The sequence below is a fragment of the Pongo abelii genome, chromosome X (genome assembly GCF_028885655.2).
Source record: "Pongo abelii isolate AG06213 chromosome X, NHGRI_mPonAbe1-v2.0_pri, whole genome shotgun sequence".
Taxonomy (NCBI): Eukaryota; Metazoa; Chordata; class Mammalia; order Primates; family Hominidae; genus Pongo; species Pongo abelii.
This window is the reverse complement of record NC_072008.2, coordinates 108,913,543-108,936,320: the sequence shown is the minus strand read 5'-3', so window position 1 is coordinate 108,936,320 and position 22,778 is coordinate 108,913,543. Positions and strand designations below refer to the sequence as shown.

General features: G+C 44.5%; 1 pseudogene; it reads left to right on the top strand.

Annotated features, from left to right (window-relative positions):
• Nucleotides 1-1,178: 1,178 nt before the first annotated feature.
• On the top strand, nt 1,179-8,233 carry LOC134760892 (small ribosomal subunit protein uS2-like; annotated as a pseudogene).
• Nucleotides 8,234-22,778: the final 14,545 nt, after the last annotated feature.

The following is a 22,778-nucleotide window of genomic DNA, read 5'->3' as shown; positions in this document are numbered from 1 at the left end:
ATGTCAAACAGAAGTTTTAGGATAGTAGTCCTTTCTGCTGAGTGTGTGTGAGTGTGTGTATATCTGTGTCCGTCTCTACCGGATTTACCCAGTGGGAACTGAGCTTGCCACGTTGACTCAGAATTGCCCAACTCTTGCTCCCCACAGGTGAGGAATGTGATATGTCTTCTGAACTGGAGACTACTAAAATGCCTGCTAAAAATATATGCAAATTAAATAGAGAAAAATAGTTTAGGCTGAAGCTGATGTGTTCTTCCCCAACTCCTTCCAGGCTCACTCTTACCTGAAACAGTGAAAATATCATACAAATTCTTGTTTTTCTTTATTTTTTCATCAGGTTCAAAGTATAAATTCTAAGTACTGATTAGAGAGTTGTCAGTCTTGAATTATGCCACAATGTAAATCATTTCTAGAAATTATGCCTTAAAATTCCAGTAGAAATTATAACATGTTACCTACAATTCAACATCTGATATCATTTTGGGGTTTTAGCACTTTTATTTAGATATAATTCCATATTAAAAATTCACCATTTTATAAAAAAATTAGCCGAGCATGGGGGTGCATGCCTGCTACTCGGTAGGCTGAGGCAGAAGAATCGCTTGAACCTGGGAAACAGAGGTTGCAGTGAGCTGAGATCGCACCACTGCACTCCAGCTTGGGCAAAAGAGTGAGACTCCATCTCAGAAAAAAAGAAAAGAAAAAAGAAAAATCACCATTTTAAAGTGTGTAATTCAGGGCCGGGTGTGGTGGCTCATGCCTGTAATCCCAGCACTTTGGGAGGCTGAGGTAGGCGGATCACTTGAGGTCAGGATTCTAGACCAGCCTGACCAATATGGTGAAACCCTGTCTTTACCAAAAAATACAAAAATTAGCCAGGCATGGTGGTACGCGCCTCTAGTCACAGCTCCTGGGGAGGCTGAGGCAGGAGAATCGCTTGAACCTGGGAGGCAGAGGTTGCAGTGAGCCAAGATCACTCCTCTGCACTCCAGTCTGGGCGACAGAGTGAGACTCCATCTCAAAAATAAATAAATAAATAAATATGAAAAATAAAATACACGAAGAAAAAACTAATAGACCTGAAAATAGGAATAGATGAATTCACTGTTATAGTTGAAAATTTGAAAAGCCCTCTACCAATAATAGACAGATCTAGCAGGGAAAAAGTCAATAAGGACATGGTTGAACTCAGCGGCACCATCAATCAGCTGGATCTAATTGGCATTGTAGAATACTTCACCCAACAACAGTAGAATATGCATTCTACTCAAGCTCATATGGAATATTTATGAATATAGACCACATTCTGGGTTATAAAACACACCATAACAAATTTAAAAGAATAGAAAGCATACAGAATATGCTGTCAGTCTTCAGCGGAATTAAACTAGAAATTAATACAGAAAGATAGCTGAAAGCTCTCCCTCTCCCTCCCCCTCCCCCTCCCCCTCCCCCTCCCCCTCCCCCTCCCCCTCCCCCTCCCCCTCCCCCTCCCCCTCCCCCTCCCCCTCCCTCTCCCCTTTCTTCGGTCTCCCGCTGTTACCGAAGCTGGACTGTACTGCCATGATCCGGCTCGCTGCAACCTCCCTGCCTCGGGCTCCGGTGACTCTCCTGCCTCGGCCTGCCGAGTGCCTGGGATTGCAGGCACGCGCCGCCACGCCTGAATGGTTTTTGTATTTTTGGTGGAGACGGGGTTTCGCCGTGTTGACCGGGCTGGTCTCCAGCTCCTGGCCTCGAGTGATCTGCCTGCCTCGGCCTCCCGAGGTGCTGGGATTGCGGACGGAGTCTCGTTAACTCAATGCTCAATGGTGCTCAGGCTGGAGTGCAGTGGTGTGATCTCGGCTCGCTGCAACCTCCACCTACCAGCCTCCTGCCTTGGCCTCTTAAAGTGCTAAGATTACAGCCTCTGCCCCGCCGCCACCCCGTCTAGAAAGTGAGGAGCATCTCTGCCTGGCCGCCCATCGTCTGGGATGTGAGGAACCCCTCTGCCCGGCCGCCCTATCTGGGAAGTGAGGAGCGCCTCTGCCCGGCCGCCCATCGTCTGGGATGTGAGGAGCGCCTCTGCCCGGCTGCCACCCCGTCTGGGAGGAAGGGAGGAGCGCCTCTGCCCGGCTGCCCCGTCTGGGAGATGAGGAGCACCTCTGCCCGGCCGCCCCGTCTGGGAGGTGAGGAGCGCCTCTGCCTGGCCACCCCTTCTGGGAGGTGAGGAGCGCCTCTGCCCGGCCGCCACCCCGTCTGGGAGGAAGTGAGGAGCGCCTCTGCCTGGCCGCCCCGTCTGGGAGGTGAGGAGCGCCTCGGCCTGGCCACCCCTTCTGGGAGGTGAGGAGCGCCTCTGCCCGGCCACCACCCCGTCTGGGAGGAAGTGAGGAGCGCCTCTGCCCGGCCGCCCCGTCTGGGAGGTGAGGAGTGCCTCTGCCCGGCCGCCACCCCGTCTGGGAGGAAGTGAGGAGCACCTCTGCCCGGCTGCCCCATCTGGGAGATGAGGAGCACCTCTGCCCGGCCGCCCCGTCTGGGAGATGAGGAGCACCTCTGCCCGGCCGCCCCGTCTGGGAGGTGAGGAGCGCCTCTGCCTGGCCGCCACCCCGTCTGGGAGGAAGTGAGGAGCGCCTCTGCCCGGTTGCCCCATCTGGGAGGTGAGGAGCGCCTCTGCCTGGCCGCCACCCTGTCTGGGAAGTGAGGAGCACCTCTGCCCGGCTGCCACCCCATATGGGAAGTGAGGAGCGCCTCTGCCCAGCCGCCCCTTCTGGGAGGTGAGGAGCGCCTCTGCCCAGCCGCCCCGTCTGGGAGGTGAGGAGCGCCTCTGCCCGGCCGCCCCGTCTGGGAGGTGAGGAGCGCCTCTGCCTGGCCGCCACCCCGTCTGGGAGGAAGTGAGGAGCACCTTTGCCCAGCTGCCACATCTGGGAAGTGAGGAGCGCCTCTGCCTGGCTGCCACCCCCTATGGGAAGTGAGGAGCGCCTCTGCCCGGCCGCCCACTCTGGGAAGTGAGGAGCGCCTCTGCCTGGCTGCCCACTCTGGGAGGTGAGGAGCGCCTCCGCCTGGCCACTCCGTCTGGGAAGGGAGGAGCGCCTCTGCCCGGCCACCCCGTCTGGGAGGTGAGGAGCGCCTCTGCCCGGCCGCCACCCCGTCTGGGAGGAAGTGAGGAGCACCTCTGCCCGGCCGCCCCGTCTGGGAAGTGAGGAGCGCCTCTGCCCGGCCGCCACCCCATCTGAGAGGAAGTGAGGAGCGCCTCTGCCCGGCTGCCCCATCTGGGAAGTGAGGAGCGCCTCTGCCCGGCTGCCACCCCGTATGGGAAGTGAGGAGCGCCTCTGTCCGGCCGCCCCGTCTGGGAGGTGAGGAGTGCCTCTGCCCGGCCGTCACCCCGTCTGGGGGGAAGTGAGGAGCACCTCTGCCCGGCCGCCCCGTCTGGGAGATGAGGAGCACCTCTGCCCGGCCGCCCCGTCTGGGAGGTGAGGAGTGCCTCTGCCTGGCCGCCACCCCGTCTGGGGGGAAGTGAGGAGCGCCTCTGCCTGGCCGCCCCATCTGGGAAGGGAGGAGCGCCTCTGCCCAGCCGCCACACCGTCTGGGAAGTGAGGAGCGCCTCTGCCTGGCCACCCCGTCTAGGAGGTGAGGAGCGCCTCTGCCCGGCCGCCCAGTCTGGGAAGTGAGGAGCGCCTCTGCCTGGCCGCCACCCCGTCTGGGAGGAAGTGAGGAGCACCTCTGCCCAGCTGCCCCATCTGGGAAGTGAGGAGCGCCTCTGCCCGGCTGCCACCCCGTATGGGAAGTGAGAAGCGCCTCTGTCTGGCCGCCCCGTCTGGGAGGTGAGGAGTGCCTCTGCCCGGCCGTCACCCCGTCTGGGGGGAAGTGAGGAGCACCTCTGCCCGGCCGCCCCGTCTGGGAGATGAGGAGCACCTCTGCCCGGCCGCCCCGTCTGGGAGGTGAGGAGTGCCTCTGCCCAGCCACCACCCCGTCTGGGAGGAAGTGAGGAGCACCTCTGCCCGGCCGCCCCCTCTGGGAAGTGAGGAGCGCCTCTGCCTGGCCGCCACCCCGTCTGGGAGGAAGTGAGGAGCGCCTCTGCCTGGCTGCCCCATCTGGGAAGGGAGGAGCGCCTCTGCCCAGCCGCCACACCGTCTGGGAAGTGAGGAGCGCCTCTGCCTGGCCACCCCGTCTAGGAGGTGAGGAGCGCCTCTGCCCGGCCGCCCAGTCTGGGAAGTGAGGAGCGCCTCTGCCCGGCCGCCCAGTCTGGGAAGTGAGGAGCGCCTCTGCCCGGCCGCCCCGTCTGGGAAGTGAGGAGCGCCTCTGCCCGGCCGCCCTGTCTGGGAGGTGAGGAGCGCCTCTGCCCGGCCGCCACCCCGTCTGGGAGGAAGTGAGGAGCGTCTCTGCCCGGCCGCCCCATCTGGGAAGTGAGGAGCGCCTCTGCCCGGCCGCCCGGTCTGGGAAGTGAGGAGCGCCTCTGCCCGGCCGCCCCCTCTGGGAAGTGAGGAGCGCCTCTGCCCGGCCGCCCCATCTGGGAGGTGAGGAGCGCCTCTGCCCGGCTGCCACCCGGTCTGGGAGGAAGTGAGGAGCGCCTCTGCCCGGGCGGCCCGGTCTGGGAAGCGAGGAGCGCCTCTGCCCGGGCGGCCCCGTCTGGGAAGCGAGGAGCGCCTCTGCCCGGGCGGCCCCGTCTGGGAAGCGAGGAGCACCTCTGCCCGGCCGCCCCGTCTGGGAGGAGAGGAGCGCCTCTGCCCGGGCGGCCCCGTCTGGGAAGTGAGGAGCGCCTCTGCCCGGGCGGCCCCGTCTGGGAAGCGAGGAGCGCCTCTGCCCGGCCGCCCTGTCTGGGAGGTGTACCCAACAGCTCCGAAGAGACAGCGACCATCGGGAGCCGGCCATGAGGACGATGGCGGTTTTGTTGAAAGGAAGGGGGGGGGAAGTGTGGGGAAAGGAAGGAGAGATCAGATTGTTGCTGTGTCTGTGTAGAAAGGGGTAGGCATAGGAGATTCCATTTTGTTCTGACTAGGAGAAATTCCTCTGCCTTGGGATGCTGTTGATCTATGGCCTTTCCCCCAGCCCCATGCTCTCTGAAACATATGCTGTGTCAACTCAGGGTTAAATGGATTAAGGGCGGTGCAAGATGTACTTTGTTAAACAGATGCTTGAAGGCAGCATGCTCTTTAAGAGTCATCACCACTCCCTAATCTCCAGTACCCAGGGGCACAAACACTGCAGAAGGCCGCAGGGTCCTCTGCCTAGGAAAACCAGAGACCTTTGTTCATGTGTTTATCTCCTGACCTTCTCTCCACTATTATCCTATGACCCTCCCATATCCCCCTCTCCGAGAAACACCCAAGAATCATCAATAAATACTTCATAAATTTAAAAAAAAAATAAAAAATAAAAAATAAAAAAATAAAAAAAAAAATAAAAAAAAAAGATATGGGTGAAAAAAAAAAAAAAAAAAAGATACAAAACAACTTAAAACCCTGGTTTCTCAACCTTTAAAACTGGGATAATGTCTAATATTAATAGAATTGTTATGAGATAATGTAAACGTCAAAGCACCAAAGCACACTAACAGAAGTAAATATTTAATGTTTTATGGCTTAAAAAAAAAAAAAAAAAAAAAGAAAGATAGCTGAAAAACCCCAATATACTTGGCAATTAAACAACATATTTCTAAGTAACACACAAGTCAAAGAAATTTTAAGATATTTGAATTAAATTAATATGAAAATACAACTTACTGAAATTTGCAGAATGCAGTAAAAGCAATGCCTAGAAGGAAATTTATAGCATTGAACATATATATTAGAATAAAGAAAAGATCTAAAGTCAATAATCTATGCTTCCACCCTAGAAAAATGGGAGCAAGTTAGATCCAAAAGAAAGTGAGCAAAAGAAAAGAAACAATAAAAATTACAGCAGAAATTAATGAAATTGGAAATAGAAAATTGATGGAGAATTTTCAGCAATGAAACCAAAATCAAATACAACATTGCATAAAAAGAATCACATGCTCTGACCAGACGAGATTTATTCAAGATGTGCAAGACTGGTTCAACATTCGAAAATCGATTAATGTAATTCATCACATCAACAAGCCAAAGAAGAAAAATCATATAATCCTATCAATAGATGCAGAAAAAGCATGTGATAAAAATCTAACACCCACTAATCATAAAAACTCATAAAACTATTACCTTAGGGGAATTCCACAATTTGATAAAGAACGTCTACCCAAAAACCTATAACATCATACTTAATGATGAGAGACTAGCTGCTTTTCCTCTAATATCAAGGCAAAGATCAAGGAACAAGGGAAAGATGCCCCCTCTCATTTCTCTTATTCAATGCCTTACTGGAAGTCTTAGCCAATGCAATAAGACAAAACAGGAAATACAGATATACAAATTAGAAAGGAAGAAATAAAGCTGTCATTTTTCACAGATGATGTGATTATCTATATAGTTAATTCCAAAGAATCAACAACAATGACAACAAACTCTTGGAGCTATTACGTGATAATAGCAGTGTTCCAGGATACAATGTTAATATATAAATGTCAATTGCTTTCTTATATACCAGCAATAAATGATTGGAATTTGAAACTGAAAACGTAATATTATTCATATTAGTAGCAAAAAATCAAATACTTAGGTATAAATGTATCAAAATGTGTAAATTTTAAAAAATTTGAATAAATATGGCCAGGTGTGATGGCTCATACCTGTAATCCCAGCACTTTGGGAGGCTGAGGTGGCAGGAGGATTGCTTGAGTCCAGGAGTTCCATGCCAGCCCGGGCAACATATGGAGACCCCATCTCTACAAAAAAAAAAAAAAAAATTAGCAAAGTGTGGTGTTACATGCCTGTAGTCCTTAGCTATTCAGGAGGCTAAGGCAGGAGAATTGCTTGAACCCAAGAGGTTGAGGATGCAGTGAGCCATGATCATACCACTGCCCTCCAGCCTGGGTGACAGAGAAAGACCACATCTCAAAAAAAAAAAAAAAAAAAAAGAAACTAAGTTGATATTACCTCAAACTTGATTATTATAAAGTTAATATGATCGTTGTAATAGCCACGGTAATGACTGGGAGAAAAACTAAAAAAATACAGAAAAATAAATGAGAAAAGCATCAAAATGATACACTAGAAGAAATAAATCACAAAAGAAATTAATAGTAGTGGAACAAAAAAGTATAAGAAATATAAAACAAATTTGAAAATATAAAACAAATGGCAGAACTAAGTCTTTTCTTATCAGTAATTAAATATAAATGGATGAAATTCTTCGATTAAAAGGTGGAGATTGGAAGAATGAATAAAAATACATAATCCAACTATGTGCTGTCCACAAGAAACTTGCTTTAGATTCCAAGGCATAACTTAGTTGAAAGTGAAATGATGGGAAAAAATATTCTTTGCAAATAGTAACCAAAAAGAGGTGGGAAGGCTATACTACTGTGAGGCAAAATAGACTCAAGAATTGTTATAACAGATGAAGACAGATATTACATATTTATAAAAGGGTCAAAACACCAAGAATATGTAACAGTTGTCTTTCTGCACAACCCAGAAAGGGATCTATACAGTGTTGTTCTGGATTCGTGTCATAACTTAAAGGGAAACTTTCACAACGTCTGGAGCCCTTGATGTCCTGTAAATGAAGGAGGAGGTCCTCAAATTCCTTTCAGTAGGAATCTACTTAGGTGGCACCAACCTTGACTCCAAATAGAGCAGTACGTCTACAAAAGGAAAAGTGATGGCATTGGCATCATACATCTAATCAGTATGCCATCACTTTTCCTTGAGAAGGACCTGGGAGAAGCTTCTGGTGGCAGTTCATGCCATTGTTGCCAGTGAAGACCCTGCTGATGTCAGTGTCATATCCTCTAGGAATACTGGCCAGAAGGCTATGCTGAAGTTTGCTGCTGCCAGTGTAGCCACTCCTATTTATGGCCACTTCACTCCTGAAACCTTCACTAACCAGATCCAAGCAGCCTTCCAGGAACCATGTCTTCTGGTGATTATCAATCCTAAGGCTGACCACCAGACTCTGACAGAGGCATCTTACATAAATCTGCCCACAATTGCTCTGTGTAACAGTTTCTTCTCTGTGCTATGTGTACATTGACATGCAATGCAACAACAAGAGCTCTCACTTGGTGGGTCTGATATGGTGGAGGCTGACTCAGGAAGTTCTACACATGCATGGCACCATCTTCTATGAAATCCCATGGAAGGTCATGCTGATCTCTATTTCCACAGAGATCCTGCAATGATTGAAAAGGAAGAGCACAAGCTGCTGCTGAAAAAGCTGTGATCAAGGAGAAATTTCAGGGTAAATGGACTGCTTCCGCTCTGAGTTCAGTGCCACTCAACCTGAGGTTGCAGACCAGTTTGAAGGCCTACAGGTGCCCTCTGTGCCTATTCAGAAATTCCCCACTGAAGAGTCGCCCACAGCCTGCCACTGAAGACTGCTTTGCAACTCCCGCTGTTCAGGCCACTGAATGGGTAAGAACAACCACTAGGTGGTCTTAAGCTGTTCTTTCACAGGCTCTTAAGCAAAATGAAAATAAAGTTGATGGAAAGTAAACATTAGTTTCTAAAAAGAAGAATATGTAACAATTATAAAATATATGCTCCTAACAACAGATCCCAAAAATACGTGAAGCAAAAACTGACTGAATTGAAGGGAGAAATAGACAGTTCTACTCTCTGATAATAGTTGGAGATTTTAATTCCCCATAATCAATAATTAATAGAACCACTAGAGAGAAGGTCAGTAAGGAAATGGAGGATTTAAACAACACCATAAACCAACTATACCTATCAGATATCTACAGAACCCTCCATCCAACAACAAATACACATTCTCCTCAAGTTAAATGGAACATTCTCTAGGATAGGTCATATGTTAGACCAAAAGACAGGTCTCAATACATTTTTTTTTTCTGAGATGATGTCCTGCTCTGTTGCCCAGGCTGGAGTGCAGTGGCATGATCTCGGCTTACTGCAACCTCCACCTCCCAGGTTCACGCCATTCTCCTGCCTCAGCCTCCCGAGTAGCTGGGACTACAGGTGCCCACCACCATGGCCGGCTAATTTTGTTTTTGTATTTTTAGTAGAGACAGGGTTTCACCATGTTAGCCAGGATGGTTTCGACCTCCTGACCTCGTGATCTGCCCACCTCAGCCTCCCAAACTGCTGGGATTACAGGTGTGAGCCACCACACCCAGCTTTCAATACATTTTTAAAATATTGAAATCATACAAAAGATCTTCTCCAACCATAATGGAATGAAAGTAGAATTCAATAACAAAAAGAAAACTGGAAAATTCACAAATACATAGAAATTAAGCAACATACTTTAATCAATGGGTCAAAGAAGAAATTACAGGTGGAATTAGATAATATGTTGAGATGGATGAAAACAAAAGCACAACATACCAAAACATACAGGATGCAGCAAAAACAGTGCTCAGTGTGAAATTTAAAGCTGAAAATGCCTACATTAAAAAAGAAGACTATAGGAATAGGAACAGCTCTGGTCTACAGCTCCCAGCGCGAGCGACGCAGAAGACGGGTGATTTCTGCATTTCCATCTGAGGTACCATGTTCATCTCACTAGGGAGTGCCAGACAGTGGGCGCAGGTCAGTGGGTGAGTGCACCGTGCACCAGCCGAAGCAGGGGCAAGGCATTGCCTCACTCGGAAAGCGCAAGGGGTCAGGGAGTTCCCTTTCCAGGGGTGACAGACGGCATCTGGAAAGTCGGGCCACTCCCACCCAAATACTGTGTTTTTCCGACGGGCTTAGGAAACGGTGCCCCAGGAGAGTATAGCCCGCACCTGGCTCAGAGGGTCCGACGCCCACGGAGTCTCGCTGATTGCTAGCACAGCAGTCAGAGATCAAACAGCAAGTCGGCAGCGAGGCTGGGGGAGGGGCGCCCGCCATTGCCCAGGCTCGCTTAAGTAAACAAAGCAGCCTGGAAGCTTGAACTGGGTGGAGCCCACCACAGCTCAAGGAGGCCTGCCTGCCTCTGTAGGCTCCACCTCTGGGGGCAGGGCACAGACAAACAAAAAGACAGCAGTAACCTCTGCAGACTTAAATGTCCCTGTCTGACAGCTGTGAGGAGAGCAGTGGTTCTCCCAGCACGCAGCTGGAGATCTGAGAACGGGCTGACTGCCTCCTCAAGTGGGTCCCTGACCCCTGACCCCCGAGCAGCCTAACTGGGAGGCACCCCCCAGCAGGGGCAGACTGACACCTCACACGGCCGGCCAGGTACTCCAACAGACCTGCAGCTGAGGGTCCTGTCTGTTAGAAGGAAAACTAACAGAAAGGACATCCACACCAAAAACCCATCTGTACCTCACCATCATCAAAGACCAAAAGTAGATAAAACCACAAAGATGGGGAAAAAACAGAGCAGAAAAACTGGAAACTCTAAAAAGCAGAGCACCTCTCCTCCTCCAAAGGAACGCAGTTCCTCACCAGCAACGGAACAAAGCTGGACGGAGAATGACTTTGACGAGCTGAGAGAAGAAGGCTTCAGACGATCAAATTACTCCGAGCTACGGGAGGATATTCAAACCAAAGGCAAAGAAGTTGAAAACTTTGAAAAAAATTTAGAAGAATGTATAACTAGAATAACCAATACAGAGAAGTGCTTAAAGGAGCTGATGGAGCTGAAAACCAAGGCTCGAGAACTACGTGAAGAATGCAGAAGCCTCAGGAGCCGATGCGATCAAATGGAAGAAAGGGTATCAGCCCTGGAAGACGAAATGAATGAAATGAAGTGAGAAGGGAAGTTTAGAGAAAAAAGAATAAAAAGAAACGAGCAAAGCCTCCAAGAAATGTGGGACTATGTGAAAAGACCAAATCTACATCTGATTGGTATACCTGAAAGTGACGGGGAGAATGGAAACAAGTTGGAAAACACTCTGCAGGATATTATCCAGGAGAACTTCCCCAATCTAGCAAGACAGGCCAACATTCAGATTCAGGAAATACAGAGAACGCCACAGAGGTACTCCTCGAGAAGAGCAACTCCAAGACACATAATTGTCAGATTCACCAAAGTTGAAATGAAGGAAAAAATGTTAAGGGCAGCCAGAGAGAAAGGTCGGGTTACCATCAAAGGGAAGCCCATCAGACTAACAGCAGATCTCTCAGCAGAAACCCTACAAGCCAGAAGAGAGTGGGGGCCAATATTCAACATTCTTAAAGAAAAGAATTTTCAACCCAGAATTTCATATCCTGCCAAACTAAGCTTCATAAGTGAAGGAGAAATAAAATACTTTACAGACAAGCAAATGCTGAGAGATTTTGTCACCACCAGGCCTGCCCTAAAAGAGCTCCTGAAGGAAGCACTGAACATGGAAAGGCACAACCGGTACCAGCCACTGCAAAATCATACCGAATTGTAAAGACCATCGAGACTAGGAAGAGACTGCATCAACTAACGAGCAAAATAACCAGCTAACATCATAATGACAGGATCAGATTCACACATAACAATATTAACTTTAAATGTAAATGGACTAAATGCTCCAATTAAAAGACACAGACTGGCAAATTGGATAAAGACTCAAGACCCATCAATGTGCTGTATTCAGGAAACCCATCTCACGTGCAGAGACACACATAGGCTCAAAATAAAAGGATGGAGGAAGATCTACCAAGCAAATGGAAAACAAAAAAGGCAGGGGTTGCAATCCTAGTCTCTGATAAAACAGACTTTAAACCAACAAAGATCAAAAGAGACAAAGAAGGCCATTACATAATGGTAAAGGGATTAATTCAACAAGAAGAGCTAACTATCCTAAATATATATGCAACCAATACAGGAGCACCCAGATTCATAAAGCAAGTCCTGAGTGACCTACAAAGAGACTTAGACTCCCACACATTAATAATGGGAGACTTTAACACCCCACTGTCAACATTAGACAGATCAATGAGACAGAAAATCAACAAGGATACCCAGGAATTGAACTCAGCTCTGCACCAAGCAGACCTAATAGACATCTACAGAACTCTCCACCCCAAATCAACAGAATATACATTTTTTTCAGCACCACACCACACCTATTCCAAAATTGACCATATACTTGGAAGTAAAGCTCTCCTCAATAAATGTAAAAGAACAGAAATTATAACAAACTATCTCTCAGATCACAGTGCAATCAAGCTAGAACTCAGGATTAAGAATCTCACTCAAAACCGCTCAACTACGTGGAAACTGAACAACCTGCTCCTGAATGACTACTGGGTACATAACGAAATGAAGGCAGAAATAAAGATGTTCTTTGAAACCAACGAGAACCAAGACACAACATACCAGAATCTCTGGGATGCATTCAAAGCAGTGTGTAGAGGGAAATTTATAGCACTAAATGCCCACAAGAGAAAGCAGGAAAGATCCAAAATTGACACCCTAACATCACAATTAAAAGAACTAGAAAAGCAAGAGCAAACACATTCAAAAGCTAGCAGAAGGCAAGAAATAACTAAAATCAGAGCAGAACTGAAGGAAATAGAGACACAAAAAACCCTTCAAAAAATCAATGAATCCAGGAGCTGGTTTTTTGAAAGGATCAACAAAATTAATAGACCGCTAGCAAGATTAATAAAGAAAAAAAGAGAGAAGAATCAAATAGATGCAATAAAAAATGATAAAGGGGATATTACCACCGATCCCACAGAAATACAAACTACCATCAGAGAATATTACAAACACCTCTACACAAATAAACTAGAAAATCTAGGAGAAATGGATAAATTCCTCAACACATACACCCTCCCAAGACTAAACCAGGAAGAAGTTGAATCTCTGAATAGACCAATAACAGGAGCTGAAATTGTGGCAATAATCAATAGCTTACCAACCAAAAAAAGTCCAGGACCAGATGGGTTCACAGCCGAATTCTACCAGAGGTACAAGGAGGAGCTGGTACTATTCCTTCTGAAACTATTCCAATCAATAGAAAAAGAGGGAATCCTCCCTAACTCATTTTATGAGGCCAGCAGCATCCTGATACCAAAGCCTGGCAGAGACACAACCAAAAAAGAGAGTTTTAGACCAATATCTTTGATGAACATTGATGCAAAAATCCTCAATAAAATACTGGCAAACAGAATCCAGCAGCACATCAAAAAGCTTATCCACCATGATCAAGTGGGCTTCATCCCTGGGATGCAAGGCTGGTTCAATATATGCAAATCAATAAATGTAATCCAGCATATAAACAGAACCAAAGTCAAAAACCACATGATTATCTCAATAGATGCAGAAAAGGCCTTTGACAAAATTCAACAACCCTTCATGCTAAAAACTCTCAATAAATTAGGTATTGATGGGATGTATCTCAAAATAATAAGAGCTATTTATGACAAACCCACAGCCAATATCATACCGAATGGGCAAAAACTGGAAGCATTCCCTTTGAAAACTGGCACAAGACAGGGATGCCCTCTCTCACCACTCCTATTCAACATAGTGTTGGAAGTTCTGGCCAGGGCAATCAGGCAAGAGAAGGAAATCAAGGGTATTCAATTAGGAAAAGAGGAAGTCAAATTGTCCCTGTTTGCAGATGACATGATAGTATATCTAGAAAACCCCATTGTCTCAGCCCAAAATCTCCTTAAGCTGATAAGCAACTTCAGCAAAGTCTCAGGATACAAAATCAATGTACAAAAATCACAAGCATTCTTATACATCAATAACAGACAAACAGAGAGCCAAATCATGAGTGAACTCCCATTCACAATTGCTTCAAAGAGAATAAAATACCTAGGAATCCAACTTACAAGGGATGTGAAGGACCTCTTCAAGGAGAACTACAAACCACTGCTCAATGAAATAAAAGAGGATACAAACAAATGGAAGAACATTCCATGCTCATGGGTAGGAAGAATCAATATCGTGAAAATGGCTATCCTTCCCAAGGTAATTTACAGATTCAATGCCATCCCCATCAAGTTACCAATGACTTTCTTCACAGAATTGGAAAAAACTACTTTAAAGTTCATATGGAACCAAAAAAGAGCCCGCATCGCCAAGTCAATCCTAAGCCAAAAGAAGAAAGCTGGAGGCATCACGCTACCTGACTTCAAACTATACTACAAGGCTACAGTAACCAAAACAGCATGGTACTGGTACCAAAACAGAGATATAGATCAATGGAACAGAACAGAGCCGTCAGAAATAATGCCACATATTTACAACTATCTGATCTTTGACAAACCTGACAAAAACAAGAAATGGGGAAAGGATTCCCTATTTAATAAATGGTGCTGGGAAAACTGGCTAGCCATATGTAGAAAGCTGAAACTCGATCCCTTCCTTACACCTTATACAAAAATTAATTCAAGATGGATTAAAGACTTAAATGTTAGACCTAAAACCATAAAAACCCTAGAAGAAAACCTAGGCAATACCATTCAGGACATAGGCATGGGCAAGGACTTCATGTCGAAAACACCAAAAGCAATGGCAACAAAAGCCAAAATTGACAAATGGGATCTAATTAAACTAAAGAGCTTCTGCACAGCAAAGGAAACTACCATCAGAGTGAACAGGCAACCTACAAAATGGGAGAACATTTTCGCAACCTACTCATCTGACAAAGGGCTAATATCCAGAATCTACAATGAACTCCAACAAATTTACAAGAAAAAAACAAACAACCCCATCAAAAAGTGGGCGAAGGACATGAACAGACACTTCTCAAAAGAAGACATTTATGCAGCCAAAAAACACATGAAAAAATGCTCACCATCACTGGCCATCAGAGAAATGCAAATCAAAACCACAATGAGATACCATCTCACACCAGTTAGAATGGCAATCATTAAAAAGTCAGGAAACAACAGGTGCTGGAGAGGATGTGGAGAAATAGGAACACTTTTACACTGTTGGTGGGACTGTAAACTAGTTCAACCCTTGTGGAAGTCAGTGTGGCGATTCCTCAGGGATCTAGAACTACAAATTCCATTTGACCCAGCCATCCCATTACTGGGTATATACCCAAAGGAGTATAAATCATGCTGCTATAAAGACACATGCACACATGTTTATTGCGGCATTATTCACAATAGCAAAGACTTGGAACCAACCCAAATGTCCAACAATGATAGACTGGATTAAGAAAATGTGGCACATATACACCATGGAATACTATGCAGCCATAAAAAATGATGAGTTCACGTCCTTTGTAGGGACATGGATGAAATTGGAAATCATCATTCTCAGTAAACTATCGCAAGAACAAAAAACCAAACACCGCATATTCTCACTCATAGGTGGGAATTGAACAATGACAACACATGGACACAGGAAGGGGAACATCACACTTCAGGGACTGTTGTGGGGTGGGGGGAGGGGGGAGGGATAGCATTGGGAGATATACCTAATGCTAGATGACGAGTTGGTGGGTGCAGCGCACCAGCATGGCACATGTATACATATGTAACTTACCTGCACGTTGCGCACATGTACCATAGAGCCTAAAGTATAATAATAATAATAATAATAATAATAAAAAGAAAAAAAAATTTTTAAAAAAAGAAGACTATAAAATCAATAACCTAACTTTATACCTCACAAAACTAGGAAGAGAAGACCAAGCTAAATGCAAAGCTAGGAAAAGGATGGAAATAATAAAGATTAGAACAAAAATAAATAAAACAGTGAATAGTGAAACAACAGAATTAATAAAATCAAAAGCACGTTCTGTGAAAGAACAACATAACTGACAATCCTTCAGCTAGACTGAGCAAGAAGAAAGTGAAAACTCTCAAATTACTAAAATCAGACAAGAAAGTGGGGGTGTTACCACAGACCTTCCAGAAGGATTATAAGAGAGTGCTATGAAAATTGTATATCAACAAATTAGATAACTTAGATAAAATAGACAATTTTTTTGAAACACACAAACTACCAAAAGAAAACAAAATAAAACAAAACTCAAGAAGAAATAGAAAATCGGAACAGATTTATAACAAGTAAAGAAATCTGGCCAGATGCAGTGGCTCACGCCTGTAATCCCAGCACTTTGGAAGGCCAAGGCGGGTGGATCATGAGGTCAGGAGATCGAGACCATCCTGGCTAACACGATGAAACCCCTTCTCTACTAAAAATATAAAAAATTAGCCTGGCGTGGTGGCAAGTGCCTGTAGTCCCAGCTACCCGGGAGGCTGAGGCAGGAGAATGGCACGAACCTGGGAAGCGGAGCTTGCAGTGAGCTGAGATCGTGCCACTGCACTCCGGCCTGTGTGCAACAGAGCAAGACTCTGTCTCAAAAAAGAAAGAAAAATTTAATCAGTAATCGACAGCTTTCCAAGAAAAAAAAGCCCTGAACCAACAGCTTCCCAAGAAAAAAAAGCCCTGAACCAAATGTCTTCACTGGAGAATTCTACCAAACATTTTTTTAAAAGCTAAAATCAATTTTCAAACTCTTTAAAAAGTAAAGACAGAACACTTCTTAACTCATTCTATGAGGCCAACATTACCATGATACCAAAGAAAGATAAAGCCATCACAAAGCAAACTATAGGCCAATATCCCTTATGAATATTGATGCAGAAATTCTTGACAAAATACTAGCAAACCAAATCCAACATCATATTAAGAGAATTATGTACCATGACCAAGTGGTATTTATCCCAAGGATAAAAGGGTCGTTCAATATACGAAATACTATCAACTGGTGAATGGGTAAACCAAATGTGATATAACCATGAATGGAATATTATTCAGCCACAAAGAAAGAATGGAGTAATTCTACATGCTACAACATGGATGAACCTTGAAAACATTAGGGTCAGTGAAAAATGTTGCCACAAAAGGCCACATATTGTATTATTTGATTGATAGGAAAAGTCCAGACCCATCCACAGAGAAAGCAGATTAGTGTTTGCCAGAGGCTGTAGGGAGAGACTACTAACAGTTATGGGCTTTCTTTGGCGGGGGTTGGGGGGGTGGTGGAAATAGCCAGGAAATATATATTGGTGATGGTTGCACAACACTGTGAATATATAAAAAAACACTGAATTGCACACTTTATCTTTTTTTATTTTTGAGACAGGATCTCACTCTGTCTCCCAGGCTGGAATGCAATGGCACAGTCTCAGCTCACTGTGACCTCTGCCTCCCAGGTTCAAGCAATTCTCCTGCCCCTCAGCCTCCCCAGTAGCTTCTTGCTATTAAGTTGTTTGAGTTCCTCATGTATTTTCGGTATTACTCCCTTACAGATGTGTGGTTTGCAAGTATTTTCTCCCAATCTGTGGGTTATCTCTTCCCTAGTCTTTTTGATGTGCTCTCTGGTATTATAGTTTAGTCTACACTCATTCAGTGCAATTCTTGCCCAGTCCTGGAATCAGCCGTTTCTGCAAGGGAGTCAGATTTTTTTTTTTAGGGGAAATGTTGCGAGAGTTAATAATCTGAGTACTAGAGTTGCTCATTACTACTGAGTTGGTCATTGTTTCTTGTCCTTTTCAGTGCATGGAGGCAGTAAATATGTATTATATTTTTAGGAGAATATACATTATCATCTTCCATCTTGGGCTGCTCCTCTGTCCCCTTATAGGTAATCATTTTTATCTTTTTGTGTTTGTTTTAGCCTTCCAGTTTTAAAAAATATTAGCAAGTGGCCGGGTGTGGTGGCTCACGCCTGTAATCCCAGCACTTTGGGAGGCCGAGGTGGGTGGATCATGAGGTGAGGAGATCGAGGCCATCGTGGCTAATACGGTGAAACCCCGTCTCTACTAAAAATACAAAAAATTAGCCGGGCGCAGTGGTGGGTGCCTGTAGTCCCAGCTACTCGGGAGGCTGAGGCAGGAGAATGGTGTGACCCTGGGGGGCGGAGCTTGCAGTGAGAGGAGATTGCGCCACTGCACTCTAGCCTGGGCAACAGCACAAAACTCTGTCTCGAAAAAAAAAATATATATATGTATATATATATATATATCTATATATCAGCTAGTATAAAATGTATATTACTTTTCTCCCCCTTTCATAGGTAAAAGGTGGCATATTCTACATCCTCACTGTGCAATATACATTTCTTCAGAGCTAGTAATCTGTGTCTGCAGTGTCCAAAACAGTAGGCACTAGTTGCCTGAGTGTTTTGTTGAGGAATTAAAGATTGCGTACATACAATGCGTCTATTGTCATGGAGTAACTGAATCTCTAATTTAATTTTAATTAAATTAAGATATATCCTTGTGGCTAGTAGCTAACATATTATTGTACAGCAGCAGTGCTACGTATTTTTCTGCACCTCACTTTATTAATTTAACAATATATCCTAGGCCAGGTGCGGTGGCTCAGGCCTGTAATTCTAGCACTTTGGGAGGCTGAGGCAGGTGGATTGCCTGAGCTCCGGAGTTCGAGACTAGCCTGGGTAACATGGCAAAACCCCCTCTCTAGAAAAAATACAAAAATTAGGCAGGTATAGTTGCATGCACCTTTAGTCCAAGCTACTTGGGGAGCTGACGCGGGAGCATTGATTGAGCCTGGGAGGTCAAGGCTGCAGTGAGCCAAGATCGTGCCACAGCACTCCAACCTGGGTGACAGAGTGAGACCCTGTGTCAACAACAACAACTATCTATCTGTCTATCTATCTATCTATCTATCTATCTATCTATCTATCTATCTATCTTTCTATCTATCTCTCCTAGAATCCATTGCATAGCAGTACAGAGAAGAAGTCTTCATTGCTTTTTACAGCTGCATAATACTCTAAGGTATTGATGTACTGTAAGTTTTTTAACTAGCCACAACTCCTATTCGTGGACATTTTGTTTCTACTCTTCTGCTATTATGAATTGTTCTGCAGGAATGGCTTTCTGTTTATGCCTTTATGTTTTGTAATTTATTTTATTTTACTGTCTTGTTTCTTTGGGACAGATTCTTAGAAGAGAGATTGCTGGTTCCAAGAGCAAATACCTATATAATTTAACTAGATAATATCAAATCCCCTGGTTAGGGGTTATATCATTTCATATTGCTGATGCAGGGAAGGTGAGCCCCAATTGGGACCTTGCCCGGGAGATTCTTGGCTTCAACCAGGAAAGAATTCAAAAGCAAGCCGGTGGTAAAAGAAAACAGTTTATTTGAGGTGGCAGTGTTACAGCTCCATGATTGCCCCAGCAGAGCAGGGCTACCTCATTACCTCTTAGGCAGTGTGTCAATAGTAGCAGCTCAGAGGCAGTTTTGCAGTCCTATTTAGACCCACCTTTAATTACATGCAAATTAAGGGGCATGTCATGTATAAATTTCTAGAAAAAGGGTGGTAACTTCTGAGCCTTTGGGTAGTTGCCACGGAAAGGGGTGGTAACTTCTGGGTGTTGCCATGGCAATGGTAAACTGGCATGGTACACTAGTGGGCATGTCTTCTGGAGAGGTGCTTCTGCCTCTTCCCCATTTTAACCGGTCCCCAATTTGGCCTGGTGTTCCAGCCCTGCCTCCGAGTCAAGTCCTACCTCCTACCTCATTACCACCATCAGTGCTTGTGAATGCTATATAATTGGTGAGAAGAGGCATTTCATCTTATTTTCTTTGCATCTCTTATCAAGAGCTAGGTTGAGCAGTTGAGCATTTTTGTGTATTTTTGGAGTCTTTAATTTGTATGGATATATATTAGTTGTACATATTTTGGGGTAAATGTAATATTTTGATACAAGCATACAATGTGTAATGATCAAATCTGGGTAGCTGGGATATTCATCACCTCAAATATTTATCATTTGGTTGAGTTGAGAACATTCCAAATCTGCTCTTCCAGTTATATTGAAATGTACAATAAGTTTTGTTAACTGTAGTCACCCTACTGTGCTATCAAACATAAGATCTTACTCCTTTTATCAAACTGTATTTTTGTATACATTCACTAACCTCTTTTTATCTCACTCTCCTCATTACCCTATGTTTAAGGAACATTTCCAGTGAAATACTTGTTTGCATCTATTGCCCTTTTTCCTCTCAAGATGTTGTTTGTTGCTTTTGCTTTTTCAATAGCTTTCTATATACTAGACGTATAACCCTTTTCTGTGATGTAAGTTGTATTTTTCCCAACTGGTAATTTTTTATTTTCCTTTTCTTATGGGTCTTGTTTTTGCCATGCATTTTTATATAAAATCAAATGTATCATTCTTTCCCCTTATTGCTTCTGAATATTAAGTCATATTTAGAAAAGTTTCCTCCACTACTATGGTACAGAGACATTTGTTGTGAGTTTACTTTTGTGGTCGAGAGAGAGGAGAGAACTATGGGTCATATGATATTGGTGTGCCAGATGTGAAAGGAACCCTGAGGGAAAGTGGCTTTCATGTGAAAAACTTTTGTAAAGTAAGTCATGAAATCAAGCAAATTAGATGTTTGTATGAAACTTTTAGCCCTATATTTATCTTTGAGAACACTACCTCTACTCTTTTCTGTCTCTTGTGGATCTGGGTTTGAGCCCATCTAACTGGTAGAGAAGACGTTACATGAAGCAGAAACTCCACTTTACCTCAGATGGGGCCCTCAGAAAACTAAATGGGAGGGACCATCCTTCTAGGAATAAGGAAGATACAAAACCAGTTTAGAAATCTAGCACTCTGGGCCAGGTACAGTGCTCACACCTGTAATCCCATCACTTTGTAAGGCTGAAGTGGGAGAATCCCTTCAGCCCAGGAGTTTGAGACAAGTCTGGGCAACATAGTTAGACCTCATCTCTACAAAAGTTTAAAAATCAGCTGCTGAAACTGGATCCTTTCCTTACAAAAATTAATTCAAGATGGATTAAAGACTTAAATGTTAGACCTAAAACCATAAAAACCCTAAAAGAAAACCTAGGCAATACCATTCAGGACATAGGCATGGGAAAGGACTTCATGACTAAAACACCAAAAGCGATGGCAACAAAAGCCAAAATTGACAAATGGGATCTAATTAAACTAAAGAGCTTCTGCACAGCAAAAGAAACTACTATCAGAGTGAACAGGCAACTTACAGAATGGGAGAAAATTTTTGCAATCTACCCATCTGACAAAGGGCTAATATCCAGAATCTACAAAGAACTTAAACAAATTTACAAGAGAAAATCAAACAACCCCATCAAAAAGTGGGCAAAGGATATGAACAGACACTTCTCAAAAGAAGACATTTATGCAGCCAACAGACACATGAAAAAATGCTCATCATCATTGGCCATCAGAGAAATGCAAATCAAAACCACAATGAGATACCATTTCACATAAGTTAGAATGGTGATCATTAAAAAGTCAGGAAACAACAGGTGCTGGAGAGGATGTGGAGAAATAGGAACACTTTTACACTGTTGGTGGGAGCATAAACTAGTTCAACTATTGTGGAAGTCAGTGTGGCGATTCCTCAAGGATCTAGAATTAGAAATACCATTTGACCCAGTGATCCCGTTACTGGGTATATAACCAAAGGATTAGAAATCATGCTACTATAAAGACACATATACACGTATGTTTATTGCGGCACTATTCACAATAGCAAAGACTTGGAACCAACTCAAATGTCCAGCAATGATAGACTGGATTAAGAAAATGTGGCACATATACACCGTGGAATACTATGCAGCCATAAAAAAGCATGAGTTCATGTCCTTTGTAGGGACACGTATGAAGCTGGAAACCATCATTCTCAGCAAACTATCACAAGGACAGAAAACCAAACACCACATGTTCTCACTTATAGGTGGGAATTGAACAATGAGAACACTTGGACACATGGTGGGGAACATCACACACTGGGGCCTGTTGTGGGGTGGGGGGAAGGGGGAGGGATAGCATTAGGAGAAATACCTAATGTAAATGACGAGTTAATGGGTGCAGCACACCAACATGGCACATGTATACATATGTAACAAACCTGCAAGTTGTGCACATGTACCCTAGAACTTAAAGTATAATTTAAAAAAATTATAAAAAAAAAAAATAAAAATCAGCTGGGCATGGTGGTGCATGCTTGTAGTCCCAGATACTCAGGAGGCTGAGGTGGGAGGATCGCTTCAGCCCAGAAGGTCAAGGCTGTAATGAGCCATGATTATGCCACTGTACTCTAGCCTGCATGACAGAGTAAGACCCTGTCAAAGAGAAAGAGAGAAAAGGAAGGAAGGAAGGAAGAAAAGAAAAGAAAAGAAGAAAAGAAAACAAAAGAAAAGGAAAAGGAAAAGAAAGAAAATCTATCACTCTGGCCTAATAAAAAATCAAAAGAGAAAGTAAAACCTCTAGATCACGCCCATAAAGAGAGCAAAGACTGAAGCCATAACAGTTGCCTCATCCTTTATTCTCTGTTCTGTGCTGGTAGGAGAAGTAGCCCATTAGTCCCATGCAAGAGGATGAAAGTGTGGGTTACAAGGTACCTCAGTTTCCCAAGAAAGTGACTTCTCTCCACTCAACTGCATTATTTCCTGTTTTGATGCTGGATTTCCAGGACTCAGAGTCAAGCTTAGACTAAACTTACTTGGAATGGAATCCGGTTGAGGTCATAGATCACAGGGTGGTGACTAACATCCGTCTTGCTCCCCATGGATATTTCCAGGAAATCAAGAGAAGGAAAGTATGGGATGCAGATGTGGAATTTGACTAACCATGCCTGGCCATCCTACACATTAATAAATCAATGAAATGCAGGAATAAGCAGGATAGAAAGATACACATATGTTTTTTTCAGCTTTTAAATACACATGAATTTTTCAAAGAGAGTTGAGTTCATACTGTACTTATTGTTTTGTAATCTGCTTTGAGGAAACATTTTGTTTCTGTTTATTAAAATTATGCCTTTTCATTGGGGAAAAAACTTGCAGAAAA